Here is a 23,451-nt window from a genome sequence, read left to right as displayed (position 1 = left end):
AACCTCCTGAGACAGCTCTCCTCAGCTTTCTTTAATCCATGTTCATTGTGATGCACACCATGATAACAAATAGCACAGTGACTACTTTTCACCCCTTTAATAAGCAGATTAACTGAATACAAGTTTAAGCCAGGCTTATTCTATTTGGAGGTTAGCAATTTCTACATACTCTCGAAGGCTGCGGTCTACTACATCTAGATGTGACTGCAGAGAGCCTAAGCTTCCCAAGTATTATTGGCATTCTTCAGTTGCCATTAGTTTGTGATTGGTGAGGGTCCTTCTACTGGGACTCCTGCTAAGTACTGATTTTCTGCTGCAAATTGGTGCTCTTGGCCACTGTCCAGGGAACTACAACACAACGCCATTCACTTCAATGTATCTGTATAGCAGTTCACTGCTCAGTCACGCAGGTAAAAAGCCAAAAAGTCCTAAGTCGCTTCGTTATTGGGAATGTCTAAATTTCTACAGTTCGGCTCTCCACCCCACCAATTACAATGTTAGGGCTTATTCAGACACATGGTTGGACTGGTCCACCAGAGAACCGGGGAATCCTTCGGTGGGCTTCTCTTTCAGGAGAGTTCATAGTGCAAACCTTGCAGCTGCTATGGGGCTCCTGAGTGGGGGAAAAAGGTGGGCCCTCAGAATCAAATCCTCTGGTGGGCCCAATGTTCTTCAGTCTGACACTGTTCAGACATTTGAATTTCACGTACGTGTGCTATCCATATTTCATGTATAGCATTAATGGCTGGGATAACTTATTGGTCCATTCTAATGTCCATGATTTTTCGCGGACCGAGATGTCTGCAGAAAATCGCAGAGACATGTCCAGTTTTGATCCAAGAGTCAGATCAAAATCGGCAATGCAAGTCAATGGATCCGTGAAAAAATTGGAAAGTGCCTGGATGATATCCGAATGTGGTCCGATATTCACGGACTGTCAGAAAGGAGAAGATGGAGAAACTTTGTTTTATTTTATTTCTCCATGAATGAGAAAAACGGATGACACTTTGATCAAGCTCTGATGAAAGTCTGATCAAAATAATCGGTCAGTTTATCTCGTACGTGGAGAAATAAAATAAAACAAAGCTTCTCCACCTTCTCCATTCTGACAGTCCGTGAAAATCGGACCGCACTTATACTGATATGCCACTACATTCCAGGAGGTGTAAAAAAAAAAAGTAGCACTACCTCTCTAACAAAATTAGGATCGAATCCAATTTTTAAAATATAAAAAAAAGCGCACCGTATGTGATAACGTTAGTTTTATAAAGTCTGAAAGAAGAAGTAAAAGTTCTCGAATCGGATGTTCTTGGTACACAGTTCTCTAAAACACAAGTCGAGCAAATGAAGTGTCCCAGTAATAATAAGATGTAGCTGAGAAATCTGTCACTTTAATGCCGGTTGCTCTGAGGCTGACACTATTCACTGTGATTCTCAGAGCTATGCTTATAAGTTTTACCGCCTTGGGCAATTTTTAATCTTCGCATCCTCGAACATTGCTCATCCGCATGACAGGACATAATTTCCCTAAATTTCAGTTTTTTAATGAATTCCCTGTTAGATGCTCAAACCACTGATGCTTCAGATAATTGGGTCTCACCCGGTCCTCACGTTTACTATGGAAAATATGATATTGCTTAAAGGATCATTTCAATCTATAGCAATAATATATGACATAAAGCTAATAGGCTTCATAGAAATTTATATTGGTGCTTTTCCACTAGAGTTAATTTCATAGAAAGTCAATTATATGTTTTGGAGTGGAGAGGAAACTAGGGGAACCCCATACAAACTTTGTAAGAATATACTAACCACTTAGACATTGACCTGGTCAACAATACAAAGTTCTCTGTACACTGACTCACTGCTACGCCAATGATAGACTTGTGTTTATATACAGCAGCCAATCAGAAGAGACAGAGCTGCCCAGAGAAGTGAGAGAGCAGCAGCCTGAACCAATGGTGTGGCAGGGGGCGTGTCTCAGACTACTGTAGACTCCCTGTAGAACACAGATCACATCTCTGTTTTAATGGGGCTGATCTAACAAACAACCCAAGCAAGAAGAACTGAGGAAAATAGCAGGTAATCATCCTGTATTGCTAGTGATATACATATCATATATGAGCTCACAACTGAGCGTTCCCTTTAAATGTTTTAAAACCTTGTGATCTGCTATGTTTTTAAGGTTTCCTTTCGGAATTGTGGAATGCAGACAATACAAGATGCAGTAAACAGGTCTGGTTACAACAGGACAATGTTTGTTGGTGATGACCTGTATTACCGCCGGTCGCTATGAACAATTTTTATGTGCTGTATTTTGTAAACAGCAGGAAAAAATACCAAATGTCAACTTTGTACTTTCATTAAACTTACTTTTAATTTTTTTTTTTACATAAGCCAGTTTACTCTTGTACTAGCAGAGGAATGTGTTTGTATTCTCTGACCAAATTACCTTTCAAAAACATATACCCCATAATACTATTGCAGTGCAGCCTCTCACAAATGAAGTGCCCGTGTACACAGCTAAGCTGGTGCACGGAGGCCTCATAGCCCCCTGTATGGTGCCTTACAGACTTTGTGTGCCACTTTACAGGCTCATTGGGCGTCAAATATATTTGGACATCTTCTCCCCTAAAAGCAAAGTGGTGAGTTACATATTCTCATTTCTACTGTTTCCAAGATTGTATCACTAGAAAAGTCTTATCTGCCCATAAAAAATGACAAACGTTCACAAAATGTTACATGAACCATATTAAAGTGAACCTGTCACCAGGTTTTCCCAATATAAACTGACCGCACCATGTTATCAATTCCCTACATCCTCCCTATATGAGATCCGTTGTCCCACATACCCTAAATAAATTAACTCCTGTTATCTGATGTCTGTTCCTCGGCCAAAAGATTGGACCAAGCTCCAACAAATTTGGCCCCTCGATAAATCATGCGCTTTGTAAGGTTTTAGACTGGGTTTCAGTTCTGTAAGGAATACCTTTCTCCAGATATTAGAAAAGGAAAAATGAACACAAACGCAAATATTATTTTGCAGTTAAAACAACTGGACCAATCTGCATTAGATTTGGCACATAATTAAATCAGGCAATTCGGAAGGTTTTAGGCTACGATCCCACGATGAGTTTCTGGTGCGTTTTTGATGCTGATTTTTTGCTGCATCAAAACGGAGCATCTTATGTTTCAGCAAAGTGGATGGGATTTATAGAAATCTCAACTGCTTGCTGTGTTTCTTTTTAACCCTGTGTAAACTGACCTGCGATGCGTGTTTCAAATCCACAGCATGTCAATTTCTTTTGTGGGTACGCTGAGTTTTATGTGCAGATTTTCCCCATAGACTTGTTTTTGGTGCGGAAATTCCACAGGTAAAAAATGCCTATGCAGTTTTAGTGCGTTTCCACAGCAGACACTCATCAAAAATCCATATAATCCGCACCTAAGTATGTCAATGAAGTTTTGTGGCACACTGCTTTGGGGGCATTATGGCTTATATTTGGGTGGCATTGTATGGGGGAACTGTGGTTTTCACTACAATATACACCTCTGCACACTTTATTTCATCGATGGTTGATATGAACCTCTTGTTTATTCTTTAAAAAGAGGTTCTGCAGGATCTGAGATGTTTTTTTAGAATGAATAATGCGCCCATTCTATAAATTATTAACAAGGTTAGCTGCACCTTTTTCTTCTATATTGGAAGATCAGACTGATCAGCAGTAATCATGTATGCCGAATCTTAATTAATAGGAGCATGAATCATGGGAAGCAGCCGACGGGCGCCACATCGGAAGCGCCTCTCACCCCCAAAACGGAAATGAAAGGCATCAAATAAACGTTTAGAACTTTCTATGACTTGTATATGGATCTAAAACTTTTTGCCAACTTCTAATATTTCTACAACTTTTAGCACAGGGACAGCAACCTGAATATATAGTATTTATTATACGTCATTATTGTTACGTAATACCATTTATAAATATCATTACATAGCAGTATAATAGATAAGAAGTCTGTGATGTCTATGGTTATGTGGTTTACATTGTGTTACAGACTTTGCGTTTTGTCAATGTTTTTATTATTTAGGAAACAATAGTTTATCTAAGTCAGTATTAAACCTAGTTCCCCTCTGGTGATTGTGAGAATCCAGCGCAGACGGCTCACACCTGCTACACATGTTAACCTGGCAGTTCACATACACATACAACCGGTAGGGCAGGTGTACGGCACGCCGGGTCAGACTGTGGGCAGCGCCGCTCATCACATCCATCTGCTCAATGAGCTGCAGTCATCATTCATACCAAGAGTTCCAGTGAAGGAAATGAAAGGGTCATCAATGGCCAGCAATGAAAGTGTTACAATTATTTTTCTTCTTTTTGAGTGTGATTCCTCTGGTTTGTAAATGTTTTGAAAAGTTGATGTAGAAATTTCTTTTTTTTTCCTTTGTGACAATTTATTTATTCGCCTGGAAGTTTTAAAGAACTTAAATGTTCGGTAAATGTTCATCTTGCTTGAGCTAGATAGATATGAGATAGATAGATAGATAGATAGATAGATAGATAGATAGATAGATAGATAGATAGATAGATAGATAGGTAGATAGATATGAGATAGATAGATAGATATGGGATAGATAGATAGATAGATATGACATAGATAGATAGATAGATATGACAGATATGACATAGATATGACATAGATACTGTAGATATGACATAGATAGATAGATATTAGATAGATAGATAGATAGATATGTGGCACCCCAGGGGTCTGGTTTTCCACAGTAATGTAATGTTATGTCTGAGAGCAGGTGGGAGGTCCTTTGGTCAGGGATCCTGTGCATGCCACACCTCCTGCCCAGTCTTGGGAGGGGAAGAACTTCCCCTGTATAAACCCGGGGCTGAGGCAGGGTGAGTCAGTCAAGGAGAGTGGAGACAAGAAGCAGCATAGGAAACAGCAGAGTTACAAGGAGTCAGGGGCTGGCAGCTGCAGAGCTCGCCCTGACTAAGAAGATTCTTTACCGGACCCGGCGTCCGAGGCTGTGGGGACTAACTTCTACCCAGCAGCAGAATCCATCAGGCAGGGGATTTCAGGTCCTCTGGCCCAGAAGCCCGAAGGCACGGTCACACGCGTGGGACCAGCACCGCCATCGTGGAGCGGAAGCCATTAGAAGGCCCCGAGTCACCGGCCATACGGGTGAGCACCACACGGTACACTCAGGGACGTGGGCTACTTACATCAGCTTCTAGCAAGGTAGCCAGAAGAGTACAGTCAGTTTGTGAGGCCTACAACTATGCCTGGCCAGGGGAGATCCCATCTGCTCAAAGACTGACCAGGCCCCGTTTGCTAGCAAGTACTCCGGGAGGGTCTATCGTTGTTACCAGTAAAGACCCTGAACTACACCGTACCGTCTCTGAGTGGTTCCTGCTACCCCCATCATCCACGTCGGCTGCCCTGAGGCCATACCCCTCCCGTTGGGGGTTATACTATCACGCTGCACAATCCTACCACCGGCCTCAGCGGTCTGCCCTGCAGCAGCAGCTCCCTGGCTGCACTCAACGGGTGGCGTAGTCATCAACTATTTACTACTAATAGACTGCCGTCTAGTTTGACTCCCTGGGCACGGACCGGGTCACCGCCACGAGACTACAACCCTCCACTGATCCGGCTCCGGGTAGGCTCCCGCATGCGCAACGCAGCGCGAGACAGGCCCAGGGGCGCGTCAACTTTGGCGTAGTCGGCAGGATTTCGTGCCCGCAACCACCGGGTACTGCGTGCCTGAAAAGCAAAGACTGTTCAAACTTACCAGTGGTGAAGATTCCCGCTATCCGTGGAGGTTTCCCGCCATCCGGCGCCATCTTCTACCTTCTTCCCGCCATCGGTGAAGTTTCCCGCCATCCGGCGCCATCTTCGGCCTTCTTCCCGCCATCCGTGGAGTTTTCCCGCCGTTGGACGCCATCTTGGGGACGCCGCGCGGGAAGAAGAGGGGCGTGGACTCCGAAAGCGCGCGAGAACTGAAGCCCCGCCTCACGTCCGGACGTTGCGTAAGGTCCTGGAAGGAGCCCAGCAGACGCCGACGTCACAGGAGCGCGACGGAAGGTCCTCAACCCTGACGATCCACTGCGGAGCCGCGGCCTACGGAAGAGGATCATCGCAAGGTAGGCCACGGTCCACTAGGGGGGAGGAAGATGTCGGATACGGAGGAGAGCTTCACTGCCCCAACCCCCGCCAGCGCTACCGCTGCTGCAGTTATGCCCTTCACCATGCCCTATATCCCGGGAGCAGCTTGGCTACCCCAGTACTCAGGGGAGTCACATACCCTGCATGACTTTAGAGAAAAGCTGGATAGCCTCTTCCAGGTGTACCCCCTCACAGAAGAGCAAAAAGTGAGCATCCTGGTGGCCCAACTAACCGGGGCAGCCAAAAGGGAAGTAAAATCCTGGCCACCTGGGAGGAAGACTGTCGCAGGGATACTAACCCGGCTGAAGGACACCTTTGATACCCGCACCTCAGCCGAGATTAAGCTTAGATTCTACGGGTGCAAGCAGCGAGCGCATGAGAGTATAAGGGACTATGCACTAAACCTACAAGAGGCCCTGAGGGCCATAAAGCAGACCGACCCTGATGGGGTGGGAAACGAGGACAGGCTGTTGACTGAACAATTTATAGAGGGTTTATATTGCAATGCCCACCGAACCCAGTTGCGGGCAATGGCCTTACAGGATCCCCATCTGGACTTTGCACAGTTCAAGGACAGAGCCATCCGGGTGCTCCGAGAACCGGCACCAGGTGGCGTTGTGACCCACAGACGCCCCACTACCACTTACTACCAGGAGGCGGCGCCCTTGTCAGCAGGGCCTGTGGGAGCTGATGCGCAGGCTTTGGACAATGACCCGGCTCCAGTCCTACACCATCAGGTCCAAGAGCTAGCTAAGAGCGTTGCTGCGCTAACCCGAACTGTGCAGTCTTTACAGGTTTCCACCCCAGGGAAGATCCAGCTGGCATCCGGACCGGAGGACATCCCGTGGCGTCGACCAAGGAGGACCCCACCGGCCAGAGGAAGACCCAGTGACCGATACAGCGAGGACGGACGACCCATCTGCCGCCGCTGCAATCAACCCGGACATATGGAAAGGTACTGTTCTTTAAACGGGCACAACCTGGGGTAGAGGGCCAACCCCCAGGAAAAAGATCACCAGGCCCATCGAACTGGCGCGACAGATATGTGGGAGGACGTCCAGTCTTGCCTGTGGTACTGGATGGCATTCCCATGAGTGCCCTACTGGATACCGGGTCACAGGTCACCACCATCCCGTACGTGCTCTTCAAGCAGTACTGGAATGACTCGGATATTACCCACTACCCTGACGACGACTTGAGTATCATCGCCAGCAATGGCCAGCCCGTGCCACAGATCGGATTTAAGGAGGTGGCCCTCAAAATCGGTAGAGTCGAACTGGCCGCACAGGGACTGATCATTGTAGATATTGATAAACATGAGAGTCACCCAAAAATAACTCTAGGAACTAACGTAATTGAAAATTGTCTTGCAGAGGTGATTTTCCTTTTACAGCAGGTTGCCAAGAACGCCAGCTCCGGCGAGCAGCGGGTGCTCCAGAAAGAGATCCGGGCACTGATGCAACGGCAACAAGTGGAACTCTCCGGCGGTGAGATTGGTAGCGTAAGAATGTGTGACCCTTTTCCTATTGCCATGCCCCCAAAAAGTGAAATGATGATTTGGTGCCGGGCAGCTATTGGTCTGAGAGGAAGAGATTACCAGGCAATGGTAGAACCAGTTTACTCAGACAGTAGGCCCACCATTTTGACAGCACGGGGGGTGGTCAATGTACGCCATGGGAGGGTGCCCATTCGCATAATAAATATCGGGGAGAGGGAAGTGTACCTGCCCCGGTATGCCACGCTAGCCAAATTATATACCACTAATCAAAATTCTATACAATCTGTGGAACCCTTGCCTCCATCTCACCCGGAGGAAGGTAACGGCTCTAAGAAAGACATGGAGGACTGGTGTCAGCAACTACATTTGGGTACTGATTCCACTCCCTCACATCAGAAACAAGGAGTCTATCGGGTGGTTCAAGAGTATGAGAGAGTGTTTAGTAAACACCCGTTAGACTTCGGGCGAGTCAAGGGGGTAGAACATCGCATCCCCACGGGAGATCATCCTCCCATAAAAGAGAGGTATCGACCCGTACCCCCTGCACATTACCAACACGCCAAGGGGATGCTTAGAGACATGAAGGAGGCTGGGGTAATCCGGGATAGTTGTAGCCCCTGGGCAGCCCCATTAGTTTTAGTCAAAAAGAAAGACAACACCATGAGGATGTGTGTAGATTACCGGAAAATCAACCGTATCACACACAAGGATGCGTACCCCTTACCAAGGATAGAGGAGTCATTGGCTGCTTTAAGATCTGCTAACTTCTTCTCTACCTTGGATCTCACTAGCGGGTACTGGCAGGTTCCTGTAGCAGAGGCAGACCGGGAGAAGACCGCATTCACCACCCCGATGGGACTTAGCGAGTTCACCTGCATGACGTTCGGACTCTGCAACGCACCAGGAACCTTCCAACGCCTAATGGAGTGTTGTCTGGGCCACAGAAACTTCGAGACGGTCCTGTTGTACCTGGACGATGTCATCGTATATTCCAAGACGTATGAGGACCACCTGAAACACCTGGCGGAAGTGTTCGAGGCTCTGGCGAGTTACGGCCTAAAGGTGAAACCCTCCAAGTGTCACCTCCTGAAACCAAAGGTGCAGTACCTGGGACACGTAGTGAGCGCTGACGGAGTGGCTCCCGACCCTGGTAAAATCACCGCAATTAAGGAATGGCCAAGCCCCTCCAGCGTAAAAGAAGTGCGGCAGTTCCTCGGGTTGGTAGGCTACTACCGAAGGTTTATTCCCGGTTTCACCAAAAAGGCAGCACCTATGCAGGACCTCCTGATAGGCCAGTCCCGGAAGGCCAAGAACCAGAAGCCGCCCTTCAAATGGGAAGAGCTGGAAGAAGAGTCCTTCCGCCAGCTGAAGATGGCCCTCACGGGGGACGAAATCCTGGCGTACCCGGATTATAGCCAGCCCTTTATCCTCTACACCGACGCCAGTAACATCGGGCTAGGAGCCGTACTGTCCCAGATCCAGCAGGGGAAGGAACGAGTAATCGCCTACGCCAGCCGAAAACTGCGACCCACCGAAAGGAACCCCGAGAATTACAGCTCATTTAAGTTAGAGTTCCTGGCCGTAGTATGGGCAATCACTGAGCGCTTTAAGCATTACCTCGCTTCTTCCCGGTTCACCGTGTACACGGATAACAACCCGCTGACACACCTGGACACGGCAAGACTCGGTGCCCTGGAGCAGAGGTGGATGGCCCGTCTGTCCAACTACGAGTTCACAATCAAATACCGGGCAGGACGCTCCAATACTAACGCGGATGCCCTGTCCAGGATACCCAACCTGCCGGACGAAGGAGAAGATCCGGAGGGACTGGAAGAAGTTGAACTCCCTGCGTTCCACCGTCATGGGACTATCCAGTATTCCCACCGGGTAAGGGGTAAGCAGGCTGCTACGTTGAACCCCTTACCCCACTACAACTGGGCGGAAACGCAAGACAGCGACCCTGCCGTCCGACTGGTGAAGGAGATGCTGACTCGGCCGGAGGCTCGCCTTGAACCAGACGCTCCGGAGGAAGCCAAACAACTATGGGCGGAGAAGAGTCGACTATTCCTTTACAAGGGGAAGTTGTGCCGCAGAATGGTCAACTCCCGGACGCATGAACTACTCTGGCAAGTAGTGGTGCCACGAAGAGACGCAGCCATGGTGATGGAGGCATACCACGACGGAGCTGGACACTTCGGGTGGAAAAAGCTGGAGTTCCTGCTGCGCGAGCGGTTCCACTGGGTAGGCATGAGGGGAACCATCGAGAAGTGGTGCAGAGACTGTGGCCCGTGCAATCTGAGAAGGAAGGACCGGGCCAGCCAGAAGACTCCCCTGCAGTCCATCGTCACCCGGCAACCGTTGGAACTGGTAGCCTTGGATCATGTAAAACTGACCCCAAGCAGAAGTGGCTACGTCTACGCGTTAACCATCGTGGATCATTACTCCCGGTTCTTGGTTGTCGTCCCCGTCAAGGACTTAACGGCTCAAACAGCAGCTAGAGCCTTCCAGCAGCACTTCTGCCGTCCACACGGGTACCCGGACCAAGTGCTGACGGACCAGGGACCTGCCTTTGAAGCGGAGGTCTTTCGGGAATTCTGCAATCTGTATGGCTGCCGGAAGATAAGGACGACACCCTACCATCCGCAGACTAATGGACTTTGTGAAAAAATGAACCAGGTGGTAATGGATCTTCTAAAAACGTTGCCCCTGGAAGAACGCAGTCTGTGGCCTGAAAAGTTGCCCGATCTGGTGGACCTATACAACCACATCCCGGTAGGTTCCACCAACTGTACCCCGGCTTACCTAATGAGGGCAAGACCTGGTAAGTTACCTGTTGACCTGGAAATGGGAGTCCTGACCCCCGAGGACACTTCACCAGAAACAGACTGGGACACAGAGAGGCAGCAGCAGTACCGGAGAGTACAAGAGAGCGTGGAGCGAAGTCTCTGTCAGGCTAGGGAAAGACAAGAGAAGACTTACAACCAGTATGCTCCCGCTGTTCCCCTGGTACCCGGAGAGCAGGTCTTGAAGAGGAAAAGACGGCTCCACAAGTTGGATGACCAGTGGGAGGAGGACCCGTACACCGTACTGCCCTCAAGCCACGAGAACCCGAAGGTCTGTACCATCAGTAAAGACGGAGGGGAAACCACAGCCATTGTATCCCGGGACCACCTGAAGAAGTGTCCCGAACAACTGAGGAACCCTGAAGAGGAACAAGAAGACCATCGACCCGTGGGAGAAAGGGAAGATATGGTTAGTACCGTGCTCGGGGACTTCCCTCGGTCTTGGACTCAAGTCAATGGTGCAGTTGTGGTACCCGTACTCACCTTCCTCCAACCATCATTCCAAGAACCTACGGAGCAACGGGTAGAGCTGGAAGAACAGCCGGTCCAGGAGGCAGAAGACTCCACACGAGTAGAACAGGAGAATCAACCCTCTGCTTATAGTGAGCCTGCCGTACCCCTAGTGAGACAAAGAGCCGGTAGACAGCTGCCCAGTTTACCCTTGACAGCTCCTACACCCTGTAGTTCAGGGCCAGACAGTCAGCTCCGTAGGTCCACTAGGGCCACTAGAGGCCAGTTACCCGCACGCTGGAGAATTTGAAGTGTAAAAATAGTTTTATTTATGTTTATCTGTGTATTGTTGCTTGTGTATAATTTTGTGTTTCCAGTTGTTTTTAGGAAACCTTGGTGGATTTACCGGGAATCCTTGTACATAGTTGGAGCGTAACCCAGGATGGACTAGAGACTGTTAAGGACTCGGGGTAGGACAGACCCCTACCTGGTTACGTCTCCCTGTGTTGGTGAAATGGACACCTTGCTCTCTTCAGAGACTGCACCCGGTTGCGGACACGCCGTAACCATCTTTATATGTTTTCTTATTGTATTATTAATGTTTTTGCCTTGTTATGTTTTTCTAAATGTGTTTAGTCCCGGAGTACTAAATTTCACTAGGGGGGAATGTGGCACCCCAGGGGTCTGGTTTTCCACAGTAATGTAATGTTATGTCTGAGAGCAGGTGGGAGGTCCTTTGGTCAGGGATCCTGTGCATGCCACACCTCCTGCCCAGTCTTGGGAGGGGAAGAACTTCCCCTGTATAAACCCGGGGCTGAGGCAGGGTGAGTCAGTCAAGGAGAGTGGAGACAAGAAGCAGCATAGGAAACAGCAGAGTTACAAGGAGTCAGGGGCTGGCAGCTGCAGAGCTCGCCCTGACTGAGAAGATTCTTTACCGGACCCGGCGTCCGAGGCTGTGGGGACTAACTTCTACCCAGCAGCAGAATCCATCAGGCAGGGGATTTCAGGTCCTCTGGCCCAGAAGCCCGAAGGCACGGTCACACGCGTGGGACCAGCACCGCCATCGTGGAGCGGAAGCCATTAGAAGGCCCCGAGTCACCGGCCATACGGGTGAGCACCACACGGTACACTCAGGGACGTGGGCTACTTACATCAGCTTCTAGCAAGGTAGCCAGAAGAGTACAGTCAGTTTGTGAGGCCTACAACTACGCCTGGCCAGGGGAGATCCCATCTGCTCAAAGACTGACCAGGCCCCGTTTGCTAGCAAGTACTCCGGGAGGGTCTATCGTTGTTACCAGTAAAGACCCTGAACTACACCGTACCGTCTCTGAGTGGTTCCTGCTACCCCCATCATCCACGTCGGCTGCCCTGAGGCCATACCCCTCCCGTTGGGGGTTATACTATCACGCTGCACAATCCTACCACCGGCCTCAGCGGTCTGCCCTGCAGCAGCAGCTCCCTGGCTGCACTCAACGGGTGGCGTAGTCATCAACTATTTACTACTAATAGACTGCCGTCTAGTTTGACTCCCTGGGCACGGACCGGGTCACCGCCACGAGACTACAACCCTCCACTGATCCGGCTCCGGGTAGGCTCCCGCATGCGCAACGCAGCGCGAGACAGGCCCAGGGGCGCGTCAGATAGATATGACATAGATAGATATGACATAGATAATAGATAGATTAGAAAGAGAAAAAAGAGAGAAAAGAAAGATAAGTGAAGAGAGAAAGTAAAAAGAAAGATAGAAAGGAAAAGTATGCAATAGAGATAAGAAAGAAAAATATAGAGAGAAAAGAAATTAAAAAAGAAAGAAACAGAGAAAAGAAATTAAAAAAGAGAAAAAAGAGATATATAGATATGGGATAGATAGATAGATATGGGATAGATAGATAGATATATAGATAAATATGGGATAGATAGATAGATAGATGATAGATAGATGGATAGATCTGAGATAGATAGATAGATAAATATGGGATAGATGGATAGATAGATAGATAATAAAGAGATAGATAAATAGATAGATAATAAAGAGATAAATAGATAGATAATAAAGAGATAGATAGATAGATAGATACATAGATGATAGATATGAGATAGATGGATAGATATGGGATAGATAGATAATAAAGAGATAGATAGATTCCTATATTATAAGTAGATGAAGTATAAACTCACAAACGTGAGAGCAGAACTAGAGGTTGGGCTGAGGATCCGCCATGATGGATATATGATGGAGCGCTCTTTTATTTCCAAACAGCCAGTAATATTGGACAAATATTTGGACTGGGCAAACAGCAGGCGCACTGACAATAGCAGGGAGCCAACAGCTTGCGTCACCTGCTTTTATGAAGCCTCTGTGAAAGCTCCCTGCTCACATTATAGCAAACATATTGTGCAATTACATTTCTGAGCTAGGAGGGAGCGCTGGTGCTGGGGTTATAGGTTTTGTATGTATTTTGTTTAACACTTCAAGTCCTGGGGTGTAATGTATTCAATGTACGGTATGTCTTTAAGTCTATTAAATGTACTCCTTGTACAATGTAACGAGCCGTGCACCTGTGTGATCATTACATGAAGGTTTCCATTCACTGATTGCAATCAGAGATCTTGAAGATGTTTAAGATTTGACCCATAAATGATGTTATGTCAGTTGTGGTTTTCACTGGATCTGAGCTGCTCCTTTAACCAGTGCACAGTTCCATTTGCGCAGGAGAGAACTGGTCTTGGCCATTTTCAGCTTTTACAAGCTTCAGCTTTACAATGCCCATAATGGTGCTGTCTATAGGTGGTTGTTTGCCTCCTCTAAATGCCTGTTCTGTTTTACAGGTTTCTATATGGACTATTGACAGAGTAAATGCACGAGCCAGGACATGAGGAAGCGTTACCATTCTGCCGAGACATTCAGTTCCACAATCATAAAATGCCTGAAAATGTTCTTTTTTTTTAAAATTTGTAGTGAGCGGTGACTGAAGCCGTGCCGGCCGCGCCTGTATGACTGAAAGCCGGAGGCTGGTGGGAGGAATAAAGTTAACTTTCTCTCGGGAGCTGCGCTTTCAGTACGGCGGCCGCACAGCTATTAACCTGCAGATTAACTCGATGTCTGCAGGTAAAGTGGTTTTTTTTTACATGACAGGTTCCCTTGAAGCGATTAAAAGAAGTTACACAAGACTGAGCATATACAAAGCAAGTTGGTTTGACATTACTGGGCATATGTTAATTTTTTGTCTCCTTTTCAGGTGGTTTCCAGGTGAAAATCGCCTGAAAAAGATAACCTATGCACATTCCCTACAAGGGGGTAGAGTTTTAGCCAAGCTTTCCTCAGCCGGGACAAAGACTTGGGCATCAATTCTTCATTCTTTTTGCTACTTTTTTTAAGTAAAAGTTTGGATTTTAGGAATATTGGGGTTTTTGTATTATCAGAGGCATTTTTAACCCCTTAACGAGCGACGATACACATTAAAATGGCGGCTGTTAAAACTCATTGCTGTTTTAAAAAGGCAATTGGGAAAAAGGTTGGAGCGCCCCCCCAAAGTCGGAAATTCTCCGGGGTCTCAGCTACTGGGGGTCCTCTACCAGTTCCTGATCACGTGATTGCCATTATTCAGTGAATAACAGTGATCACGAAAAAAAAAAGTGTGCCGCGGTTACAATGATTTCAATGTCCCCCGAACCCTCCCGCTACCTCCACCATCCCTGGGATCTCCTGAACCGTCCCCCGGGGCCCTCTGCCATCTTCCTGTAAAAATAAATGGCGGGCGCATGCGCAGTGCACCCGCCGAGATATTCAGGGCGGTACCCAGCAACAATAGGGAATTTTTCTTCTTGGTTCCTTTTCATCCCTGTGATAAGCCCTATCACAGTGATCAAAAGCAAAAAATAGTAAATCAAATTCCCCTTTGTCACCCCATTTGTTAGATAAAAATTATAAAATGAAATATATATATGTTTTCCCATTCTTTGCTGTTAGGGTTAGGGTTGTGTTAAGGTTCGGGTTTGAGTTAGGATTGGTATTTTTTCAAAAGGAAAGAAAAAAAATGATGACGATATGACAACTAGTGTTGAGCACAAGTGCTCGCTACTTGAGTTTGCATTGGTTGCTCGGGTTTGCACCAAGTATAGCGGGTGCTCGAGTGACATGCTCAAGTCCCCGCCCCGCATGTTTTGCGGCTGTTGCACAGCCGAAAAAAAACACATGGCGATTGCCTGCCATACACTGGCAATCTTCTCGTGTTTTATTTTGGGTGTCTAACAGTCGCGAAACATGTGGGGCGGGAACTCAAGCATGTGACTAGAGCACCCCTGATACTTGGTGCATATCCGAGCAACCATTGCAAACTCTTAGTAGTAGTAGCGAGCACTTGCGCTCAACACTAATGACAACATATTCAGTATGACGACCTAATATTATCAAATTCTGTCGTACCTCTGGGCTGAAAATGCTCACTATATCCCTTGATAAAATCCTTGAGGGGTGTAGTTTCAAAAATGGGGTTTCCACTGTTTAGGCGCATCAGGGGCTCTCCAAATGCGAAATTGCGTCCGCTCTTGATTACAGCCAATTTTAAGTTAAAAAAATCACACAGTGCTCCTTCCCTTTCGAGCCCTGCCGTGCGCCCAAACAGTGGTTTTCCCCCACATATGGGGTATCGGCATGCTCAGGAGAAATTGCACAACAAATTTGGTGGTCCAATTTCTCTTGTAACCCTTGTGAAAATAAAAAAATTGCGGTCTGAAGAAAATTTTTTTGTGAAAAAAGTTAAATGTTCATTATTTCCTTCCACGTTTCTTCGGTTCCTGTGAAGCACGTGAAGGGTTAATAAATTTCTTGAATGTGGTTTTGAGCACCTTGAGGGGTGCAGTTTTTAGAATGGTGTCACTTTTGGGTATATTCTGTCATAAAGGCCCCTCGAAGTCACTTCAAATGTGATGTGGTCCCTAAAAAATGGTTTTGTAAATTTTGTTGGAAAAATGTGAAATCGCTGGTCAACTTTTAACCCTTATAACTTCCTAACAAAAATATTTGTTTCAAAAATTGTGCTGATGTAAAGCAGACATGTGGGAAATGTTATTTATTAATTATTTTGTGTGACACATCTCTCTGATTTAAGGGCACGAAAATTCAAAGTTTGAAAATTGCAAATTTTTCAAAATTTTCGCCGCATTTCCGTTTTTTTTCACAAATAAACGCAAGTGATATCGAAGAAATTTTACCACTATCATGAAGTACAATATGTCACGAAAAAACAATCTCAGAATCACTGGGATACATTGAAGTGTTCCAGAGTAATTACCTCATAAAGTGACAGTGGTCAGAATTGTAAAATTTGGCCTGGTCATTAACCCCTTTCTGACGTGGTACATAATAGTACGCACAACGACGGCACCCCCTGTTCAAGCGCAGGCTCCGGCGCTGAATCCGCACTGATCCGAGCACATGTCAGCTGATTCATACAGCGATCCACCCGCGGCTGTTAACCAGTTAAATGCCGCTGTCAATCTCTGACAGCGGCATTTAACATCGCTGCACCAGAAATGCAGCATTAGCCCCGCCCATCGGTGACCCCGTCACGTGTTTGCAGGTCACAGATGAATGGACATGACAACGCGGGGTCTGCAGCAGACCCCTGTGGTTGTCATGTAAAGATTGCAATGAGCGCCACCTAGTGGTCGGCGCTCATAGCTCATGAGCATTTCTACTACATAGAGGAGATCTGCTCATCGCCTCTATGTAGCAGAGGCGATCAGTCAGTTGCTGCTTCTAGTCTCCTTTGGAGACTATTGAAGCAAGCAAAAAATGTAAAAAAAAGTTTTTAAAAATATTAAAAAAATATAAAAGTTTTTAATCACCCCCCTTTTGCCCTATTCAAAATAAAAGAATAAAAAATAAACCCTACATACACATATCTGGTATCGCCGCATTCAGAATCGCCCGATCTATCAATGTAAAAAAATAATTAATCTGATCGATAAACGGCGAAACGAGAGAAAATTTCCAAACGCCAGAATTACGTTTTTTTGATCGACTCAACATTGCAATAAATTGCAATAACGGGCGATCAAAACATCGAATCTTCCCCAATATAGTATCAATAAAAACGTCAGCCCGCCGCGCAAAAAATAAGCCCTCACCCAGCCCCCGACCCCCCAAAATGGAGACTCTACGGGTCTCGGAAAATGGCGCCATTTTTTTAAGCAAACTTTGGAATTTTTTTCACCACTTAAATAAAAAAGAACCTATACATGTTTGGTGTCTACGAACTCGTAATGACCTGGAGAATCATAATGGTAGGTCAGTTTTAGCATTCAGTGAACGTGGTAAAAAAAACAAAAAAAAAACAACTGTGGAATTGCATTTTTTTGCAATTTCACTGCACTTGGAATTTTTTTCCCGTTTTCCAATACACAATATGGTAAAAACAGTGAGGACGTTTAAAAGTACAACTCATCCCGCAAAAAAACAAACCCTCACATGGCAATATTGAACAAAAATTAAAAAAGTTCTGGCTCTGGAAAGAAGGGAAGCAAAAAACGAAAACGCAAAAACGGAAAATGCTCCTGTCACTAAGGGGTTAAAGTCACTTTTCTTTGTGGCTGCATTGCCATTATTTGCCCCAAGTTTATCAAAGGGGCGCATAATATTTAATACATTTACTGCATCTGAAGAATTTGATATAGAAATGTAACTCCAAACCGGTCCCTTACTGGAGTGAACTTATGACTTTTTTGCGACTTTTTAAAAAAGTCATCATAAATCTGTGTAAAGTCTAATTTGCATAGCTAACCTCACTCACTTGTGTCGAGAGCAAAAATTCACACATTTATGAGCAAAATTGGTATTTTCCAACATTTGTAACTTTTTGACGCCAGAAAACTACCCTAACACATGTTCCACTATTGCGTTTGCTGCATTTTTAAAAGTTTTTTTCAGCCTTCATCACTTTTTAGCCTTGCTCCCAATGCGGGCTTGGTTTTCATCGTCCAGATGCATTCGGCTAATTTGTAATTTTTTAAATGTCACAAAAATGTTCACATAATGCCACTCCAGAACACTAGTGGAATACAACATCTGTCTTTTTTTATTTTATTTTTTTGTACAGTTGAAGACAAATGTGCAACACTGTAAAGCTTATTAAAATGATCGTGCAACATTTTACTCCAACAAATAGCAAAACAGCAAAAGAGTAATCTTTTAATCTGAAAAAAAGAATGGTACTCTATCAGACATCGTGCACTATTTGGATAAATTTGGGATAAAGTTCACCAGCGAAAACAGAAAGACAAGATAAAAAAAATTACTTTAAGGGAACCTGTCACGAGAAAAAAATACTATTAACCTGCAGATATGGGGTTAATCTGCAGGTTAATAGTGTTCTGAACCTGCCCGGCACCTGCACTAAGTGCCCGTTACTGGGAGGAAATGAACTTTACTCCCACCAACAGCGTTCGGCTTTCAGTCATTGGGCGGCGCCGGCGCGGATTCAGTCACCGCTCTGTGAACAGAGAGTGGCGGCTGTAACCTCACATCCAACACTGACTGACATCCAGCCCTAATGATGAGCAAGCTGTCAGTCAGTGCTGGGGGCATGGTACAGCGGCTGCTGTCTACACACAGAGGTGACTAAACCCATGACGGCACTGCCCCTGTGACGAAATGCAGAATGCTGCCAGTAGGAATCAAGGTAATTTCCTCCTGGCAGTGGGGCTCTATTAACCTGCATAACACTATTAACCTGCAGATTAACTCCATAACTGCAGGTTAATAGTGTTTTTTCAATTGACAGGTTCCCGTTAAGAAAACACAATTAAGGTCATGTGAAAATGGCTATGTGCACACAACGTCAATTTCAGGTGGTTTCTGACGCGGAAACAGCCTGAAACACCTATCAAAAGAATGAACATATGCATTTTTATGTAAAAACACCTTGCTGTGGCTTTCAAACATCTGCTAACCACTTCAGGTCATCTAAAAACACCAAGCAGTTAAAAGAAATGAGCTGACCATTCTTCTGCGTTTTTTTTGCTCGAAAGACACTGTATACTTTACAATAAAAGTCAATAGGAAAGCTCCAAAAGAAGCCCGGAAAAGGACTGGACTTGTTTTAGAGCTTAAAAACAGTGTCTTCATTATTCAATGGAGTGAAAAAAACAACCAGAAAATGACAATAAAAATTATTTAGCAAAAAACATTGAAAACAATTTAAAAAAGCACCGGCTCAAGAAAACATCAGAAAAACACTCTGCAAATGACAGAAAGAAAAGATGACACAAAAGAAATTTCAGGGAAAAAAATCCAAAGTTTCCTGACGCGTTTCCTGACTCGTCTTCTGCTTGAAAAACTCATTGGGTTCACTTGAGTTTAAAAGACATTTTCAGTTTCTGCTGCAAAAATTCCTTGAAAAACTGTGCACATAGCCTAAGGAATCGGGTCCTAGCTTCTTGGGGGAGCTCAGCATTTGGGATGATTAAGGGAAAGGTGGAGATCAGTATTTTTCATTGCATGTCCCAATAGATGATGGTGAAAATGTAGCTCCTTCAATTTTTTTACCCAATGCCAGACAGTCAGCTATGGATTCAGGATTGGTGCAATACTTTTTCATAATCTATATAGGGTCAATGCAAAAAAAAATGCCAGAATAAATGAAGCCCACCTTATGATCATACCTCATGGATTGAGTAACTAAAGACCCCCATACACATTAGTCTAATGTCAGCCAAACCTGTGGCTATGGACAGATTCAGACAACAATCTTATGTGTATGGGTCTCCCCTGACTTTGTCAGTGAAGGCAAGGATCCAGCATGTTTTGGACTGCTGATCCCTTTGTTTTCTAGGAGATAAGCTGCCATCAGAGATATCTGGCAGCGGCTCTCTCATAGAGATCCCAGGAACGCTCCTGTATAAGGGCTCGTGTAGAACACCATTTTAATCAGACGAGTGCTATCCGTGGTTTTTGACGGATACTACTCGTGCCCATGTCCGATTTGTACACATGTCCGATTTGTACAATCCAACATTTTCTAAACCAAAATTCTTCCTACAGTTTTTAACTTCATAAAAAGGCACATAATAAGGGTTCAGTGCGGGGTTTTATCCTTCCAGGCATTTTGTGAAGAGGTAATTGCCTTTGATTTGCTATGTATTAGTTTACACTCTTTATTGGGACACTAATGACCAGCACAAATAAAGCCTTGTTTGCTCACCAGGATTGAGTGGAATAAGAATGGCTTCTTTAATAGCTTTTTGGGCTGATCTCATTGAGTTTCTGGAGTGTGCGTAAGGTAAACAATCCTTTATTTTACTTCATCCTTTGTGCTCTGGCAGATGACAGATCACAATGTGTATTTGGACAGGGAGGACAAAACACTGAATGTATAGAATGCTGCTTTCAGTTGTATGGCCGCAAGTAAGTGACGCGCCCCCTGGGCCATATTCTTTAGGGGAATACCCGGAGCCGGATCAGATGGGGGGTTGTAGTCTTCCGAGTGGCTGTGACCCGGTCCGTGCCCAGGGTGTCAAGCTCAGAGTATGTGGCAGTCCTACAGATGTTATAAAGTTCTTTATGTCGACTACGCCACCCGTTGTATTGCGGTCACTACGGCCGCCGCTGCAGGGTCCGCTGAGGCTGATGGTGTTGGTGCAGCTTTTGATAGTATAACCCCCAACGGGTGGGGTATAGCCTCAGGGGGTCAGGTGCAGAGGATGGGGGTTGTGGTGGTGCAGCATAGATGGTAATTAAAGACAGAGTCGGGTTGTGCAGTTTAGGGTATTTACTTACTGCAGATATTCCGGTCACTCCAGCTTCAAGTGACCACCCGAGCCGTGCTGCGTCCACCAGGTCCTGGATTCAGCCAACCCCCAAGCAAGTCCGGAGCGTGACCCTGAGCCCTCCTTCCTGTCCTGTCTTCTGGCCGTCCCCACCAGGGATCCACCTAGGTCCAGCTCCCTCGGGCCTTCTGTTGGGAGACCCTTGGCCTTGGGTTCCCTGACCCTACACGTGGTTTGCCTTCAGGGTGGATGTGGTGGGTGGCCGTGGCAGATCCTGCCCACGGCCTCCGGTCTCTGGCTAGGGTGTGCTTTAGCCCCCACCAGTTTGGGATCCGGTACCCAGTTGCCAACTCTTCACCCGGTGATGGACTTTGGGTTCTCAGAGTCCTTTTCTTTCACCCCCTCTGGGTCTTTCTTCCTTTCTCCTCTCTCTCTCTCTGGGCCTGCTCTTCTGCTCTCCTCCTCTGGCTTCTCACAGACTGACTGTGGCAGACTGACCCTGATCTTAGATGGTGCCCACCTTAAATACTCCCTCTATGTGTGAGATCAGGTGACCAGCACCCAATGAGCTCCTAACCTTACCCAGGCTGCTCCCCCTATCTGCCCCTACACTACTTGGGATGTTCCACCCCCCTCCCACTCCAGCCAGGAACAGACTCGGTCGTACCTGCACATTTCTAAGTGGGAGTACCGTTGGTCTGTTCCTCGGAAATGGGATGTGTGTAGTGCATGCAGCTTTCTGAGCTCAGTTTCACACTCCATCCTTACCCGGGAGTGGAATATCACACCTCTGGGTTGAGGTGCAATACCCCTGTAGCAGCCGAATCCTCAGGGTGCTACATAAGCAGCAAGGATTTTTTTTTAACTGCACATTACTTTGTCTACCTCTCCTATCAGAGCTCAACTCATTTGAAAATGATGCATCATCCTGTCCAACAAATAACAAATGTATATCTGGAAGATTAGCAATCACGCAATGTCAGGGATAGGACATGCTGGAGTTCAACATGTCCAGTTCTAGTTCCTCTTAATAAGTCAGCTTATTCCCCCTTCTTACTTCCATACAGACTCGGTGGATTCTAATGTATATACACTGCTCAAAAAAATAAAGGGAACACTTAAACAACAGAATATAACTCCAAGTAAATCAAACTTCTGTGAAATCAAACTGTCCACTTAGGAAGCAACACTGATTGACAATCAATTTCACATGCTGTTGTGCAAATGGAATAGACAAAAGATGGAAATTATTGGCAATTATCAAGACACCCTCAATAAAGGAGTGGTTCTGCAGGTGGGGACCACAGACCACATCTCAGTACCAAAGCTTTTTGGCTGATGTTTTGGTCACTTTTGAATGTTGGTTGTGTTTTCACACTCGTGGTAGCATGAGGCGGACTCTACAACCCACAGAAGTTGCTCAGGTAGTGCAGCTCATCCAGGATGGCACATCAATGCGAGCTGTGGCAAGAAGGGTTTCTGTGTCTGTCAGCGTAGTATCCAGAGGCTGGAGGCGCTACCAGGAGACAGGCCAGTACACCAGGAGACGTGGAGGGGGCCATAGGAGGCCAACAACCCAGCAGCAGGACTGCTACCTCCGCCTTTGTGCAAGGAGGAACAGGAGGAGCACTGCCAGAGCCCTGCAAAATGACCTCCAGCAGGCCACAAATGTGCATGTTTCTGCACAAACGGTTAGAAACCGACTCCATGAGGGTGGTATGAGGGCCCGACTTCCACAGATGGGGGTTGTGCTCACAGCCCAACACCATGCAGGACGCTTGGCATTTGCCACAGAACACCAGGATTGGCAAAGTCGCCACTGGCGCCCTGTGCTCTTCAAAGATGAAAGCAGGTTCATACTGAGCACATGTGACAGACGTGACTGGAGACACCGTGGAGAGCGATCTGCTGCCTGCAACACCCTTCAGCATGACCGGTTTGGCAGTGGGTCAGTAATGGTGTGGGGTGGCATTTCTTTGGAGGGCCGCACAGCCCTCCATGTGCTCGCCAGAGGTAGCCTGACTGCCATTAGGTACCGAGATGAGATCCTCAGACCCCTTGTGAGACCATATGCTGGTGCGGTTGGCCCTGGGTTGCTCCTAATGCAGGACAATGCCAGACCTCATGTGGCTGGAGTGTTTCAGCAGTTCCTGCAAGATGAAGGCATTGAAGCTATGGACTGGCCCGCCCGTTCCCCAGACCTGAATCCGATTGAGCACATCTGGGACATCATGTCTTGCTCCATCCACCAACGTCACGTTGCACTACAGACTGTCCAGGAGTTGGCGGATGCTTTAGTCCAGGTCTGGGAGGAGATCCCACAGGAGACCATCCGCAACCTCATCAGGAGCATGCCCAGGTGTTGTAGTGAGGTCATACAGGCAGTTGGAGGCCACACACAATACTGAGACTCATTTTGACTTGTTTTAAGGACATTACATCAAAGTTGGATCAGCCTGTAGTGTGTTTTTCCACTTTAATTTTGGGGGCGGCTCCAAATCCAGGCCTCCATTGGTTAATAAATTTGATTTCCATTGATGATTTTTGTGTGATTTTGTTGTCAGCACATTCAACTTTGTACAGAACAAAGTATTCAATGAGAATATGTCATTCATTCAGATCTAGGATGTGTTATTTGAGTGTTCCCTTTATTTTTTTGAGCAGTGTATATATATATATATATATATATATATATATATATATATA

The 23,451-nt window shown here is 46.3% G+C and overlaps 1 long non-coding RNA gene across 6 annotated transcripts in view; it reads left to right on the top strand.

Moving 5' to 3' along the window:
- LOC141265958 (uncharacterized) overlaps window positions 1-23,451 on the top strand; it is a 47,238-nt gene that overhangs the window by 19,415 nt on the left and 4,372 nt on the right. For 2 of the 6 annotated variants that reach the window (XR_012320180.1, XR_012320176.1), the window contains exons 3-5: window positions 1,901-2,082; window positions 2,186-2,235; window positions 13,807-14,086. The exons of 1 other annotated variant lie outside the window; for it this stretch is intronic. This is a non-coding gene — a long non-coding RNA (uncharacterized lncRNA). The remainder of the gene's footprint in view (window positions 1-1,900; window positions 2,083-2,185; window positions 2,236-13,806; window positions 14,087-23,451) is intronic. 3 more of the 6 variants (XR_012320178.1, XR_012320177.1, XR_012320181.1) reach the window with 3 other exon arrangements.

The sequence above is a fragment of the Phyllobates terribilis genome, unplaced genomic scaffold (assembly GCF_046119375.1).
Source record: "Phyllobates terribilis strain yellow unplaced genomic scaffold, ASM4611937v1 Scaffold_4__5_contigs__length_816908805, whole genome shotgun sequence".
NCBI classification, from domain to species: Eukaryota; Metazoa; Chordata; class Amphibia; order Anura; family Dendrobatidae; genus Phyllobates; species Phyllobates terribilis.
The sequence above is the reverse complement of the archived record's forward strand: the minus strand, read 5'-3'. Positions and strand labels throughout refer to the sequence as shown.